The 12,230-nt window shown below is 42.2% G+C and overlaps 1 protein-coding gene across 2 annotated transcripts in view; it reads left to right on the plus strand.

Annotated features, from left to right (window-relative positions):
* Positions 1–1,744: 1,744 nt before the first annotated feature.
* The window catches only part of LOC122812274 (sphingosine 1-phosphate receptor 2-like), a 586,862-nt gene continuing 576,376 nt past the window's right edge, over positions 1,745–12,230 (plus strand). For both annotated transcript variants that reach the window (XM_044084673.1, XM_044084671.1), the window contains exon 1: positions 1,745–2,643. The gene's annotated coding sequence lies outside the window, so the exon portion shown is untranslated. The remainder of the gene's footprint in view (positions 2,644–12,230) is intronic.

Consider the following 12,230-nt stretch of genomic DNA (forward strand, 5'->3'; position numbering starts at 1 on the left):
GTAGGTTTAGAATTTGAGCCTTGCCTAAAAAAGGCACTATGGGGGTGGCAAGAGCCTTAGCCAATATCCGTAATCCCAGGGGTGACAGGTGCAAGCCGTCCCTTGCGAAGCAGCGTGGCTTGTCGAGCATGTCATCCCACGCAGACAGACACTGGATCCCCTTTGAATGACACCAGACATTAAGCCAATTGTTAAAGCTGATCATCTTGTCTCTATATTGTGGCATCATTCTTGGTGAAGGAAGGATACTGCTCAGGGTCAGGGTCATACCTGCCTGGGCTACATAATCAGAGAGCTCCTCTATGTCTCTTTTCATGTAGTCCAGGGAGGTATGTCTCAGGTCATTCACACCAGCATGGACAATGACTGTGTCATACTTGTACTTGCCGTGGAGTGACCTGAGTGCTTGTGTTATGTGGCGGATTCTAGCGCCCGATAGGCAGCTTACCGTGACCTTCTCCTTGTTCAGCCTGTTGAGTGGGACGTCAGTGTGTCTGACTATGGAGTCACCTATGACAAGTATGTTTGATGTTGTATTTGGCCTTAAGGGCAGTGACTGCTTTGCACACTGATTTTGTTGTTTATGTGTTGTTTGTGTGGTGTATTGAGTTTGCAGTTGCTTGGGTGTCTGCTTTGGAGGCCTCTGCTGTTTAGGTAAATTTTTACTCAGAGCCTCCGAGTATGTCTTAGTGTGTTTATGTGTTTGATTCAGTGGTGTGGTTGAGTTATGTGAGACTGGTATTGTGGTGTGTGTAGTTGCCTTCTCCTCCTGCCTGGTCTTGCCAGTCCTGAGTTGAGAGAGCTCAGCCTCCAGTCTGGCTAAATAGCTGCATCTCTCACAAGTGTTAGTGTTACGTGGGAGGAGGAGAGGGTTGTCCGTGTACATGAGGCAATTGTAACATTGTCTCAGAATTCCCAGATTCACCAACTGGGCAGGAGAGGACGCCAGCATCTGACCTTTCGACATGCTAGAAAGAATTATGAGTTGGTATGAGACAGAAAAGTAGTGGGCTTAGCAGGGAAGTGGGCACTCATGGGGGGGTTTTGCTAGTGAGAGATTTGTATAATATAGGAGTGCTTGACCTGCAAAGAGAATGCTTATAAGACAAGGGATATGCTTATAAGACAAGTGCTGAGCTTTTTGAGAAGAAAAAGCTATTTGAAACAAGTGCTGCACTGTTTAGTGAAGGTGTAAACTGTTTAGGTTCCTAACAGAGCAGTTCTAAGGGAAAAATTGAAGAACACACTTTCTGGAGCCAGAAAGAGTTTAACCTTGTTTAACCGGCGCTGCAGGGAGAACCTATCTTTCAAATAAACAAACAAACAAAAACTGCTGTATAAAACAGTGGTGAGCAGTTTGAATTGAAAAGTGTGTGTGTGTGTGTGTGTGTTGGAGGGTAACTTATTTCAGAAACAGAACTGTACAAATCTAGTGGGGACACAGTCTGAAAAGTGTGTGTTTTTGTGTTCTTGGATGATCTAAAGATTTTTTTTAGAGTGTGTGTTGATTTTGCATGGAAAGTGTTGTAAACTATGGGTTGTATCTTCTGCAAATGAGAAAAGAATACAGTATTAAGTGTTCAGATCTCAGGTAATGGGAAAGTTGCATTACACTTCTCACCCATACGTCGCGGTGTTCCAGGCTGAGAAAACAGAAGGTAGTGGTCAGGTGACGTGTGATAGGGTTAGTGAGGTTAGTGGCCAAAGTACGAAGTAAAACCTACATCCTTTGCTCTCACGTCCATCGCTGCTGTTCAGCTCTGGGCTATTACTAAAAGATCAATAGTGAAGATTAAACAGAAAATGACTATGCAAAGAATAATTAGAATCATTTGTACAGTACATGTGGTCAATACAACCTACTGGCGTAAGTAGGCTGCAGATGAACTCCGGTTTCCTGTGATGAGTTATGAAAGTGTGCTACCAGTCAGCAGAAGCGTTTAACAGATCGGTGCCCAGGGGCGGCACAATGGCCTGGTAGATGAAGAATGCAGGCAGCTCTACACTGTCCCTGTTTGTTGGAGCTAAATTAGTTCTGCTGAGGCTACTGCCTGCTCACCGCCTTCCATCATCTCTCTCTCTCTCCCCCACCCCCTACAGTCCACAAGGGAACTTGAGCCAACATCTGGATTGTATTTCACTCTCTGAGTTTTGTTCTTCTTGGAGAAAAAAAAAAGACAGAAAGGAAGGGCAACAAAAGTATAATTTCACTTCGGAGTGCAGCTGGGAGTGAGAGAGTCGATCGGAGCAGAAGAGTGTGTGTCATGCATCTTCCCTTCTCTGGATTCGAAACCATGTACTAATAACAGAATAGGCACCTTGGACTCTACCTCGGTTAGCTTTCTTCAGCTTTATTCTCCGTAGAGAACAATGTGCAAATAAAGCGCGTTCTTGCTTGTAATATCATGGGTCGCACATTAGAGTTGCTATCGAGAAGTTGGGGGTACGCTGCCCCCCTCCCCCAAAGAGAAACAATGGATTATTAAGATGACAAACGTTTTCGGGAATTCGGCAGTTACAATGGATGTTAGTGTCTGTTGAGGATTTGGTAGAGGTCGCATCCCCAATTCCGAAACGAGACTTAAAGTTTAAGTTTCAGAGGACAGGCGCATATTAAAAGGAAGTTATAAGACTGACAGAAGGGTGAGTACGTTTTCGCGTTATTTCTTTGTTGCAATGTCATCAAAGGACGTTATCCTGCTGTTATGTTTACTTGGTATTTTTTCATTGTCGCTGGTGTGTATGGAGTGTAATGTAGCCCTTCAGTTTCATATGCAGGTAGGAGAACATACCTTTTAGATATAGCTGGATACAGTGACCTGTGCATCCTAGTATACAAACTGGGCAGCCCACATGCCCAAGGGCATAAAAAAGAACTTACACGAAAGTGAGCTCTGTCTGAGCTCCAGTCAGACTACATGAAGACAGGCTGATTCAGGCTGTGTCTCAGACTGATTGTACGTTAGTACACGTATGCGTGTTTGCAGCTGTAGTTACACAAACATTATTGTAATACATATGTGCAGAGTCCTAGACCTTAAACTCACAATGCATGAATTTGTGCCATGTAAAGTCTGCAAGAAACCTACAAAACTTGGAATACTTACTGCAAGATTAAAAGGTGTTGTTGAGTTATGCTAACAGTATTACAAAATGTTTTGTTAGAACTTTAACTATCTTTTGACAACAATTTTTAATGTTTAATATGTGACAAAACCCTTTGTGTGTTACAGGGAATTTTAATTTAACAAAACGAACATCTGATAGGATTTGATAGGAATGCATATTTGGGCATGCTAACACAGTACACATGAAATGTGTCTAGGTGTCTGATTTTTTTGTGTGACTTTTTGTCTTTATATTTTTCAGGTACAGTCACTGTACAAAAATATGAATGTATTTATAAGATACATATGTAGATATTGCTTGTACTGTGGATGCATATGTGTGTGTGTGTGTGTGTGTGTGAGCGAGACAGAGAGAGAGAGAGGTGGAGGGGCAGTCAGACAAGCACAAATGTCCATGTATTTACTAGATATGCATATTTGGACCTACTCTTTGTACTTTGAATTCACTCTAGTGTAGAAAAAGCTTACTGAGCAAGGTATGTATTCCCACAGTAATCTGTACCGCCACACAAGTTCGATACATACATGCACACATGCTTAGACACACACACACACACACACACACACACACACACACACACGCGCGCACACACACACACACATGCACACCTTTCAACTGTTGTGATTTTTGGCCATCTGCTTTAGCCTTGCCCCTTCTAGATTTACTGATTTTCTTCAAAAAGTCAGACTTGTTTGTGGGTGCATACCTTATTAAATAAATCAGCTAAGGTTATACAGAGATTCTCTTTCACTAACCATATAGGTTCTAGTAACCAATGACATTCTATTGTGAAAAATAAGAATGTTATCTTCTTTCTGCCCCTTTGCTGCTGTTGTTAAAGGACAGATATCTAACATTCAGAGGTTGAGATGTATGCATGCAGGTACCTTGATATGCACACAGAAATACATCAATTTAGGTCTTCTTGTGTAGATTGCAGTGATTCACTGAACAGGTTATGGAAACGCTATGGAAAAATGTATGTATATTTAGAAGTCTCCACTCTCTCTGCTTCCCAATCTGTAGATGCCACTATTGTCTTTGGATGTGATCACACAAACTGAACAGTGCTGATATGTGCATGGCTACTGGTTTGTATGGGTATGTTAGTTTGTATGAGCTGTGATGACGTGTGCTGCATTGGTTCATATGATTGTGATAGTAGAGGTCCCCAGTTCATTGCACTATCGCTGAGATGCAAGGTCTCATCAAAATACAAACAGAATGTTAATCTGAATGTGAAAGTTTAGCACAGGCATCCCCTCCCCCTACACACTCTTGGGAAAGATACATTGCTCACATTTGCATAAACTAAGAATTACTGGGGCACAGGGAAACAGCTAAGTAGATCTTCAACCATTTTATTCTTAAAAGAACACTGGCTTTACTGTTTGTGAGTATGTACCCCCTTCTTGGTAGCATTTTCTGTGGTAACAGGATGACTTTCCTGAATCAGCTTTTCAGAATGTAATTGGTAATAGATCGTCAAACAAACAAAAACTGACAACCCACATTAAACAGGGGCAGTAACAACTTTGACTTGGAATCTGTGTTTTGGATTATTCAGGGGAAGGGACAATGTAGTCCTCATAAAACACATTTTCACCACAGTGGAAAGAATGTGGCAGTCCTCATTCCGTATAACTGCCACTCCCGTTAAAAGAGTAGGAATAGTGCAGATCTGGGTGGAGGAGGAGAACACTGGTAGGAATTTTGTAAACTAGAAATAAAACTGCTGATGGTTTTGTAGTTTGGGCACAACAGTGCCTGTAACAGTGCTGCTGTCTGGGGTGGCAGCATTTGTTACAATGTCATAGGTAGTGCTGAATGTAATGTTGACAGTTGTGTAGTCTGCATATGGCACTATCAGTGACAAACAAAGGCTTTAATTAGCAGTACAGATGATTGTGCTGTAGTGCGGTGGTAGCAGTACTAATGACAGTGTTATAGTCTGGAGCTAACTGTAATAGGAACAGTGTCATTGTGTGAACATAACATTACTAGTGACAGTGTTACAGTCTGTAGCTAACTATAATAGGAAGAGTGTCACAGTGTGAACATAATAGTACTGCTAGCAGTGCCACAGTCTGGAGCTAACTGTAATAGCTAAAGTGTCACAGTGTGAACATTATTAATGACAGGGTCACAGTCTGGAACTAACTGTAGTAAGAACAGTGTCACAGTGTGAACATAACAGTTCTGGTGACAGTGTTACAGCCTGTAGCTAACTGTAATAGGAACAGTGTAACTGTGTGAACATAATAGTACTGGTAACAGTGCCACAGTCTGGGGCTAACTGTAACAGGAACAGTGCCACGGTGTGAACATAACATTATTAATGACAGGGTCACAGTCTGTAGCTAACTGTAATAGGAATAGTGTCATGTTGTGAACATAATAATACTTGTAGTACTGTCACAGTCTGGAGCTAACTGTAATAGCTACAATGTCACGGTGTGAACATAACATTATTAATGACAGAGTCACAGTCTGGAGCTAACTGTAATAGGAAGAGTGTCACAGTGAGAATATAACAGTTCTGGTGACATTGTCATAGTCTATAGCTAACTGTAATAGGAACAGTGTCACAGTGTGAACATAACAGTTCTGGTGGCAGTTTCACAGTTTGTAGCTAACTGTAATAGGAACAGTGTCACAGTGTGAACATAACAGTTCTAGTGACAATGTCACAGTCTGTAGCTAACTGTAATAGGAACAGTGTCACAGTGTGAACATAACAGTTCTGGTGACAATATCACAGTCTGTATCTAACTGTAATAGGAACAGTGTCATGATGTGAACATAACAATGCCACAGTCTGGAGCTAACTGTAATAGGAACAGTGTCACTGTGTGAACATAACAGTACTGGTGACTGTGCCACAATCTAGAGCTAACTGTAATAGGAGCAGTGTCACTGTGTGAACATAACATTACTAATGACAGTGTCACAGTCTGGAGCTAACTGTAATAGAAACAGTACCACAGTGTGAGCATAACAGTACTGGTGACTGTGCCACAATCTAGAGCTAACTGTAATAGGAACAGTGTCACTGTATGAACATAACATTACTAATGACAGTGTCACAGTCTGGAGCTAACTGTAATATGAACAGTGTCACAGTGTGAACATAACAGTTCTTGTGACAGTGTCACAGTGTGAACATAACAGTTTTGGTGACAGTGTCACAGTCTGGAGCTAACTGTAATAGAAACAGCACCACATTGTGACTGTAACAGTACTGGTGACTGTGCCACAATCTAGAGCTAACTGTAATAGGAACAGTGTCACTGTGTGAACATAACATTACTACTGATAGTGTCATAGTCTGGAGCTAACTGTAATAGGAACAGTGTCACATTGTGAACATAACAGTTCTGGTGACAGTGTCACAGTCTGTAGCTAACTGTAATAGGAACAGTGTCACAGTGTGAACATAACAGCACTGATGACAGTGTCACAGTCTGGAGCTAACGTGATGGGTACAATGTCATGGTGTGACCATAACAGTACTGGTGACACTGTTTAGTCTGTGGTAGTGGCTCTGGTTACAGTGTCACAGTCTAGGGGTAGATGTACTTGTAACATGGTTTTCTGGGGTATCAATTCTGTTAACAACATCACAGTCTAGAGATAACTCTTCTGGTGATAGTGCCATAGAGTGGAAATAGTCTGGAGCATCACATCTGGTAGCAGCATAATAGTCTTGGGCATAAGTTTTGGTGGCAGTGTAATAGCCTATGGTAGAAGGTCTGGTGGCAGTGTAATAATCTGCGGCATCGGTTCTGGTGGCGGTGTAATGGCCAATGTTAGCAGGTCTAGTGGCAGTGTAATTGTCTGGGGCATTAATTCTGGTGGCAGTGTAATAGTCTGTGGTAGCAGGTCTCGTGACAAAGAAGTGGTAGTCTTGGATATCAGTAGTGTTGAACGTGTCACAGTCTGGAGAAAGCTATTTTGGTGACATTGTCACTGTGCATCTGTAACAAAGACTGTGTCACAGTCTATGGATAACAGTACTGGCAATGGTGTTTTAGTCTGAGGTAGTGGTACTGGTGACAGTGTCATAGTGTAGCAGCACCAGTAAAGGTGAAAGTGCCACAATGTGAGTGAAGCAGAACGGGTAACAGTGTTAAGAGTCTGGAGGTATCAGTAGTAGTGACAATGTCACAGTGTGGCAGTAGCTGTACTAAGGTTAATGTCACAGTTTGAGAGGGTAGCTGTACTGGTGACAGTGTTGTAATCTGGGGTAAATTACTGCTAACAGTGTGATATTATGGCAGTGCCAGCACTGAGGTTAGTGTCACTGTCTGAGGGTTGCTTTACTGATGACAGTGTTGTAATCTGGAGCAACAGTACTGGTAACATTGTGATATTATGGCAGTACCAGCACTGAGGATGGTGTCACAAACTGAGGGAAGCAGCACTGGTGACACTGTTGTAGTCTGTTGACAGCAGTTCTGGTGGCAGTTTTTGTTGTATGAGGAAATGATAATATCAGTTGTTATTGAAAAAAGCAACAGTCTGTATGTATTTATTGAGGTTTGGTTTGCAGAAATGATCCAAACAGATTTATTCTCAGTTCACAATAGGTTGTAGCATTACATACATCCCCAATACATTTTTGGAATGTTGTGCAACAAAACAGAGTGTGTTAATATGTATCAACAGTATATGTCAGAAAAATATTCTTTGCTAATTTTAGATGTGCAACATTGTTTACAATGTGGACATGACTTAATGTAGTCATTAAGGGGGGTAGACGTGAGTAGAGTGGTGGGGTGTAGGTCAGGGTTGTGTAGTAGGGTCAAAGTTAGAGTTGTGTAGTGGAGTAGAGGTGAAGGTTTTGTAGTGGCGTACAGGTGAAGGTTGTGTAGTGGAGTACAGGTGAAAGTTGTGTAGTAGGGTAGAGGTGAGGGTTGTGTAATGGGCTAGAGGTGAGGATTGTGTAGTGGGGTAGAGGTGAGGGTTGCATAGTGGGGTAGAGGTGAGGGTTGTGTTGTGTGGTAGAAGTGAGAGTTGTGTAGTGCGGTAGAGGTGAGGGTTGTGTAGTAGGGTAGAGGTGAGGATTGTGTAGTGGGGAAGAGGTGAGGATTATATAGTGGGGTAGAGTTGAGGGTTGCGTAGTAGGGTAGAGGTGAGGACTGTGTAGTGGGGTAGAGGTAAGGGTGTGTAGTGGGGTAGAGGTGAGGGTTGTGTAGTGGGGTAGAGGTGAGGGTTGTGTAGTAGGGTAGAGGTGAGGGTCATGTAGTGGGGTATAGGTGAGGGCTGTGTACTGGGGTACAGGTGAGGGTTGTGTAGTGTGGTAGAGGTGAGGGTTGTCTAGTGGGGTAGAGTTGAGGGCTGTGTGGTAGGGTAGAGGTGAGGGTTGTGTAGTGGTGCAAAGGTGAGAGTAGTGTAGCACAGAAACAGCATGTTTAGTGGAGGACACATGGATTAATACTGAGTATTTCCTTTTAAATGATGTAACAAAAATGGTGTGAAGGGGCGAACACAGTGAAAAGAGTCAGTGAAGGCTCTGATACCAGTTATGTGGTCAGTTCTTAATCTGATAAGATTTGCATCACTTCCCAGTCTGATTCTAAAGTTGTAGGGTAATGAATAAGTTGTTTAGAAGAGGTAGGCATCAGTTTAAGTACTGCATCCTGAACTGGAGGGTAAACGGAAGAAAAATATTGCTTTATTTTACCGGCAACCTTCTATTTTTTTTTAGTAATTTTTGACATTGGTGCTGCCTGCAGGGGTTACACAAGCAGGTTTCATTAACTGGTACTTATAGTCTGCTCAAGCTGGTAGAAGATGTGGAAAACTTAAGTGGCAAGTCATATTGTATGTGAGAAGCATATGTTTTCTCAATGATTAGACCTACATTTAGAGTCAAGATATTTGGATATATTCCAGTTTACACTGTTTTAAGTTTTGCGTTTGAATGCACCCAGATGCAGCTGGGATATAAGAAAGGAATTTGGTCTTATGCCCAGATATTTTAATATGTTGTCTCTTTGTTTGAAAGGATGTTGTCTGGATATGTTATACTCCAGTCATTCGGTACATTACTTGCTCCAGTCATTCAGTACATTACTTATGCTTTCTGAGGTACCAAACCAGCGTATAGTTTGCTTTGTGTCTGTGAAATTCTTGCCATTTTTCCTGATGCTGTACAGATGTTATAGAGATTGTTTTACAAACTGATTTTTATGTCAGTAGCAGAAAAAGAAGATGCATCCCAAAACAAGTCATCGTTACAAGAAAGGATGTGCAACTGAACTGCTCCTCTAGATGGGTTGTTAAAGACAATGGGAAATGGCAACGGTCCAGGATCCAACTTAGGGCTAATAAGAAGAAATGGGGATGGTGACATATGGTCAGTGTACTGATAACAGTGTTACCGTGATTAAATAATCATACAAGTGAAACGTAAAGAGCCTGCATTCCACAGTAAAACATAGTGAAAAAACATACACACGCACACAACACACACACACACACACACACACACACACACACACACACACACACACACACACACACACATGAACGCATGCACGCACACACATACACACACACACAAGCACACAGACACACACACACACACACACACACATGAACGCATGCACGCACACACATACACACACACACACTCACACACACACACACACACACACACACACACACACGCATGCACACATGCAAACACACACATGCACGCATGCACACACACACACACACACACACCCACGCATGCACACATGCAAACACACACATGCACGCATGCACACACACACACAGACACACAGACACCTGCACACACACACACACACACACACACACAGAAACTCACACACCACACACACAGAAACTCACACACCACACACACACACACACACACACACACACACACATATGCACACACATACACACACGTGCACACACACGCACACACACGCACACAGACACACACACACACACTCAAACACACACACACACACACACATATACACACACACACCCACGCATACACACACGCACGCATGCACACACACACACCCACACACACACACACATACACACACACGTACGCACACATGTGCACACACACACACACACACACACACACACACACACACACACACACACACACACGCATGCATACATGCAAACACACACACACATGCACACACACACACACACACACACACACACACACACACACACATACACACACACGCACGCACACATGTGCACACACACACACACACACGCACGCACACACACACACACACACACACACACACACACACACACACAGACACTCACACTTGCATGCACACACACAGGTAGGCACACATTACCACTACCACCATTTTACCATTTTATCTTATCTCCCATGTGGCCTTTGTACCTCAATTTAAATGCAGTTGACTACAAGAATGATGCATTTCAGATATCTATGAAAACACCAGCTTTCTCTGTATGAAAGGCAGCTCTTGGACCAAACAAACACCATTCACTAAGTGCTGTTTCACTTCTATGATCTGCCACCCGTATAAAATCTTGGGATGACACTGGTGGTGACAGTGATGAAGTCTTGTCAGAGAAGAACAAGCTGTTTCTTGACACAGTGTCACTCAGGAATGGAGGATATTCATTTAACTCCAGAATCATGCTTTCCACAAAACTCTCTGAGAAAGGGGCACTGCTGACCTGTCATCAATAAAATAGTTCATAAAAGAACTACATGTTGAATATATATTCAATTCCTTTTTACACAGACTCTTCATAATCTGTATGCATTCATGAGTTGAATTATTTCATTGTATTTGTAATGAAAGGCAGTGTAGCAGACATGAGAGAGTGCAAAACAATGTGGCATTTCTCAGTTCAATGAATAATACATTGTTCATTACTGGCTTAAAAAAGAGTGGTGGTACCATTGAAGCCGTTTTGTACTTAAGGAAATACCAGCAACAACAATGACATAACCAGCCCCTCCCACCCCATCTCTTTGCCAGTCGCTCACAACCCACATCCCACACCACATGAAAGAGAGAGAGAACTGATTTTAGCATCTGAATGCCAGCTCATTCCAGGTTTGTAAACTGCCTAACAGCAGTAAGTGTTGTAGTTCAATTCTCTTTGCCATTCTGTTAATGGAAAACGTGAGTGTGTTTTTTATTTTAAGATGCACAATATAAGCTTGGTAGTGTTTTATGATCCTGATGAGTGGGGTAGCAGGCAAAGTACTTATGTCAGTAAATAAAAGGTAAAGCAACTGCTTTGGTGTCTAACTTGCCAGGGCTGATAAAGCAGAAACTTACAACAGAAATACTTCTGTTACACATTATTGCCTTTCTCACCGGTAAGAGCATTTCCAGGCCTTCATAAGTGAATAAGGACTATGAGACATATTGAAATTTCAGTTCTGGACAAAGCCAAGAATAATGGGGTCAGGTCACAAAGGCCCAAAAATCAAGGACAGGTTTTAAATGTTGATCTTATAAACTTAGAAATTTGCTAGAATAGCAGACTATGCATTAACATCGATAACCAGAAGGATATGAAGTCTGAAAATCAGATGTCTGTCCTTATAACATCAATAACCTGAAGGATATAAAATTTGAAACTGAGATGCCTGTCCATATAACATCAGTAACCTGAAGGACATGAAGTCTGAAACCCAGATGCCTGTCCTTATAACATCAATAACCTGAAGGATATGAAATCTGAAACTCAGATGCCTGTCCTTATTTATGACCTTCTGTCCTCAGTGATTTGCCAGAAAATCACAAATTATATGAGGAACTGACAAAAATGTAAGGAAAAAGTCTAGACATTCTGTGGATTTCTGGACAGTTGAGACTTACGGTGGCTGCCTTCATTCATGTGCTTGCCTCAGTCCCCATCAGTTGTCCTACTCTTTCTTAAGGGATTAGTCTAGAAACCAAACTGTCAATGCCCTTCATTACAGGGTGCAGTGAAGGACATCACCCATTTAATCCTGCTGACCTCAGCCTAGACTTCAGCCACCGTCCTTGTTTCCAAACGCAGACTTTTAAATGTACCTTTCAACTGTCCAGATTTTCGCAGAGCATCTAGTTTTTTTC

The sequence above is a fragment of the Protopterus annectens genome, chromosome 9.part0 (assembly GCF_019279795.1).
Source record: "Protopterus annectens isolate FY-2018-M chromosome 9.part0, PAN1.0, whole genome shotgun sequence".
In the NCBI taxonomy this organism is placed as follows: domain Eukaryota; kingdom Metazoa; phylum Chordata; order Ceratodontiformes; family Protopteridae; genus Protopterus; species Protopterus annectens.